Here is a 5,372-nt window from a genome sequence, read left to right as displayed (position 1 = left end):
GTTACTTGAGCCCAAAACATTTGAAGCCTGTTTGAACTTTTTGTTGCTCACAAGAATTTAAAAGAACTAGAATTCACTCTTTGTTTGTTTGTTTGTTTGTTTGTTTGTTTTTTTCAAGACAGGGTTTCTCTGTATAGCCCTGACTGTTCTGGAACTCACTCTGTAGACCAGGCTGGCCTCGAACTCAGAAATCCACCTGCCTCTGCCTCCCAAGTGCTGGGATTAAAGGTGAGCGCCACCACTGCCCGGCTTAGAATTAATTCTTCTAACCAAGGTCTGGCTATGTGGGGTGAAGGTGAGGCTTGAGGAAGAGCAACCCAATTCTTCATCTTCTACTGGGTTCTGATCACTGACCACTTGACCCTTAAGCCCAAGTCTAAGAACTAATTTTTTTCTGACAAAAAATGGGTAACAACTGTCAGTTTTAAAATGCAGATTTTGCCGGGCGGTGGTGGCACACGCCTTTAATCCCAGGACTTGAGAGGCAGAGGCAGGCGGATTTCTGAGTTCAAGGCTAGCCTGGTCTACAGAGTGAGCTCCAGGACAGCCAGGACTACACAGAGAAACCCTATCTCGAAAAAAACAAAACAAAACAAAACAAAACAAAACACCCCCCCAAAAAAAGAAATTAAAATGCAGATTTTGTGGCAACTTATAAATATGTTTTCTATTACAATAAATTGATACTCTGATCAAGAAAACCATAGAACCAAATATCCTTTAGTAATAAAATATAAGTGCAAATTTATACTTAAAATTCAAAGCTGTATGCTTTGCTTGGCAATGGTCCATTTCAACACTTAATTTAGCTTCTAAAAAGATGTTTATTGTTTTGAGTGTTTATTTAGTATGTGTGTGTGTTTGTGTGTGTGTGTGCGTGCGCGCGCATTTGTGGGCAGGTATCATAGGGTACAAGTGGAGGTGATTCTCCATGTGAAGAGCTGGTTCTCACTTTTCACAGTGTGGGGTCAGGGAATCAAAATCAAGCTATCAGGCTTGGAGGCAAGGATCTTTATCCATTGAACCATCTTGTTATCCTTAAATTGTATTTTTTAGACAAGCATTGATGTTGTTCTTCTAGTTAGCTTTGTAAGCCTGAATTAGCCTAGAGTCATTTGGTCGGAACCTTTTGATGAAGAAAATGCCTACATCAGTTTGAGATGTGGGCTTGTCTGTGGGGGAATTGTGTTGATTATTAATATATGGAAGAAGGCTCAGCCTACTGTGGGCAGCACCATCCCTAGCTAGGGCAATCCTGGGCTGTGTAAGAAATCTAGATAAGCATAAGCCTGTAAGTGAGCCAGAGAGCAATCCAGCAAAGAGAGTTTCTCTGTGATTCTTGCTTCCTGGTTTCTGCCTTTTTTTTTTTTTTTTCTCGAGACAGGGTTTCTCTGTGTAGCCCTGGCTGTCCTGGAACTCACTCTGTAGACCAGGCTGGCCTCGAACTCAGAAATCCACCTGCCTCTGCCTCCCAAGTGCTGGGATTAAAGGCGTGTGCCACTACCACCCGGCTACCTGGTTCCTGCCTTAAGTTCTTGATCTGATGTCTCTCAACGATGCATTATGACTTGGAATTGTGAGTCAAATAAGTAGGTTTTGGTCAGACCATTATTTACAACATTAGAAAGGAAATGAAAACAGACATTCATGCCTATAATCTCAGTACTCAGGACCCTGAGGCAGAAGGATTGCTAATTTGATGTCAGATTGAGTTACCTATGAAGAATGTCACAAAACAAAATGTTTTTTTTAGAGAATGCAGTTGAATCATCCCATACCTTCCTCTACACATTGGTAGAAATACTCCTTGATTGAATGTAGGGGACTGAGTTTTTTCAACCAGCATCAGAGCAGAATCTATATTACTGCCTTGTCTCCAAGGAGCTTAGCTTCAGCCTGTAGAGATGGTTTACTTTGGAAAGTAACAGTGAATTGGTAGTTAACAACAGTGCTAATCATTATACACAATGGACTTCTTTGGAGATCTTTTGCATTAGATTTCTGTAGTTTAGGTATGTCCAGAATTTCTTCCTACTCTTAGCTCATTCCTTTTCCCAGTGACCAACTCTGACCATTGGAACTGAATTCTGATCTCCAGGGTAATCTGTCTAAAAATGTTCCCCAGAGCCACCACCATCACCATCCTTTGGGGTTATCAGGAGAGGATGTGGAGCAATATTCCATCTCCTACCATCAAAATATTTTGTAAAAGGAAATCCTCCATGAGCTGGGACTCCCTTACCTCTGTGCCTAGTTATTTCATACTCTGGGGACCCATACGGGTAAGTGACACACTCCAGTGTCATACCCTGATTTTCAAGAGAGCTAGCCAATCAACAATTCCATGGCCAGCTTTCCACAATGGAAACTTATTATTGTAGTTTTCTTTGTGACGTTTCTTTCTTCTTTTTTAAAGAATTATTTATTTACTTTATGTATATGAGAACACTGTAGCTGTCTCTAGACACACCAGAAGAGGGTATCAGATCCCGTTACAGATGGTTGCGAGCCACTATGTGGTTGCTGAGAATTGAATTTCAGGACCTCTGGAAGAGAAGTCAGTGCTCTTAACCACTGAACCATCCCTCCAGCCCTATGGCATTTCTTTTTAATTATCTTCTTTCCCACTGACTTTCTTTAAAGCAACTGCAGTTTTGTTTGTTTGTTTTTTTTGCCTTACTTCTTAGCTGCCTGTTGCTGTCATCTCTCCGTTGTGAACAAGGTGTGAATTCTGTCCCAGGTATCTCATGAAGCTCTTTACCTGCTCATTTAAGTATTCTTTCTTCTTTCTATTAATTTGATCTTTTGGGGAGGGGTGCACATTTTTTCTTTTTCCATTGTGTGTGCGTATGTTTGTGTGTGTGTGTATATGTGTATTTACATGAATGTAGACAGATATATATATGTGGATGCACATGCATGCATGTGAGTATGCTTGTGGAGGCCAGAGGTTGATGTCTGGATGCTCAATTGCAGGTTTCTCAATCTATCCCAGAGGTCACCTTGTGACTTGTCTCGTTAGGCAACTAGTTCTGAGGCTCTTCTGTCTCTATCATCTAAGGCTGGAATTACAGGTGGGCTGTCATACCCATACCCACCTGGCATATTCTACATGGATTCTGGGAATCCGAACTCTAGTTCACGCTCATATGACAAGTGCTTTAACCACTGTGATATCTCTTCAGCTTTGCAGTGCAAAAATTTAAAGGCAGAGTCTAATAGTTTCAAGTTATTAACCCTGAAATTGATCCTTCTATGATGCCTTCTTTATTTCTTCTCACTTGGCACTGCCGGTGAGGGCTCCTTAACAAGCTCTGTGGTAATAAATTGTGCTTATCTGTCACAGTTTCAAGAAGCACCATATCAGCCCCCTGCAACTCTTTAGAGCATCAAGTCAGCAAGCTAGAAAAGTCCTACCTTCATCAGTGGCTTGACCATCAAAACTGGATGCTTGTTTTCCCAAGGACTTTCTAAGATCCCTCTGAGGGAGGAGGAAGTATTGAAAATGAGAGAGTCAGAGAGGATGCCTTGGCTTGCATGTATGCCATTGACAATGAATACATACAACATATTCCTGTAGAACTTTCCTGGGCATGTCTGACATGACAAAAGAAGGTTGACTGGGAATTGAAAAGTACGAGTAGTGAACACTTTGAAAACGATTTAAATTGCAATCTTCCTACCTGGGAATCATCTGGGACAATGGGTTGAAAAGGCAAATGTGGCCAGTTTTCTTGAGGAGAAAGAGAATGGGAAGTCTCAAATTTCCTTATCTATGAATTGAGGTTGCAGCACAGACCTAGCACGCAGCAGAGACAGGGAGCCTCTGAAGAGCCCCATGTGACTCACCTTGCAGACACTCAGCTGTGGAAAGTATTGGGTAACTGGTCTAGCAGCGGTCCCTCCCAACGCAAGAGAGTCAAAGTGTATCCATTTTTCTCAGACAGGAAGAAGTTTAACCATCACATGAAGGAAAGTCAGAGTGTGACACCTAAAACGTTAGTGCTCAGCAAGTATTGGGGGCTTTGTATGTTCCCCAGGTTTCCTCACAGAAAAACAGGGGTCTGTGATTGGCTTTGGCCAATGGACCATTTCCAAGTATAGGTAAAGAAAAGCACAGATCTTCCTTTGTTCCCTTCATCTCTAGGTTCACACGGACTCATCCCAAGGATTGAAGGATCTTTAGTCACCAAAGAAAACTATTGTGGGGTGTTGCTTGGCCTGAATTGGGTGTTTTGTCAATAAGAATCAAGAATTGACGGGAAGCCACTGAGACCTCAGTCTATTTACTGCTCTGGCGTGTGTTCAAATGAAGACATGGTCATTTCATTGTGTGTTGATTTACTTCTTGACTCCTGATTTTTTTTTTTTTTATGATGTTGCTTTGATATCACTTTGGTGTGACAGGCATGGCTTGAGTCAGAGAGGTCTGCTCCTGGCTCACTCACTAACCTTGAGGGAGTTGCTTTACAGGACTGAATTTCCATTTCTTCGTTTGTAAGAAATGGCAAAAGGAGCCAGTGAGATGGCTCCGTGGGTAAAGATGCTCACCGTGTGAGAAAATCTGAGTTCCATTCCTGGAACAGTGTAAAGGCAGGAGGAGAGAGGTGACTCTCCAAAGCTGTCCTTTCCACATGCACTGTAGCAATAACAATCAAGTTAAACCTTTTTGTTGAATTGAAAACTGAGTGGGTATCATAAGAGATTCTAGTACTAAGTGGTCAGATAATTTTAAGCAGGGTTTCGGTTGTCTAAACTGCACTCTCCTTACCAGTTAGGAATTGAAAATAATGTTCCTTGTATCTCAAAGTCAGGCAAGTGAGAGAATTTATTTTTAAAATATTTACCTTTCCTTGTTGCATTTCCTTTTATTTTTAATTTTATAAATTTTTGTGAATTTATAAACCTATAAAATTATAAATTATTTTTAATTTAATACATTTATAACATTATACAAATTACTAATTTCATGCATATAAAAATATTTCATTTTTACTTTTTTTTTAAGATTTATTTGTTTTATTTATATGGGTACACTATAGTTGTCTTCAGACACACCAGAAGAAGATATTGGATCCCATTACAGATAGTTGTGAGCTACCATGTGGTTGCTGGGAATTGAACTCAGGACCTTTGGAAGAGCAGTCAGTGCTCTTAACCACTGAGCCATCTCTCCAGGCCTCATTTTTACTTCTTTATATGTCTATATTTTGCTTTACTTAAGAGTCTCTTCAGATAGTGGCTATCAATGCTTGAGGATTAGAAACAGCTCCTCTGAAAATTTATAGATTTTATGCATTTATTCTTAAATATCTTGAAATTCCAGTAGGAATTATGTATCAATATTTGTTCACTTTATTTGTAGTTGCGGC

This window comes from Grammomys surdaster, unplaced genomic scaffold, assembly GCF_004785775.1.
Source record: "Grammomys surdaster isolate TR1022 unplaced genomic scaffold, NIH_TR_1.0 125974, whole genome shotgun sequence".
NCBI lineage: Eukaryota > Metazoa > Chordata > Mammalia > Rodentia > Muridae > Grammomys > Grammomys surdaster.
The sequence above is the reverse complement of the archived record's forward strand: the minus strand, read 5'-3'. Positions refer to the sequence as shown.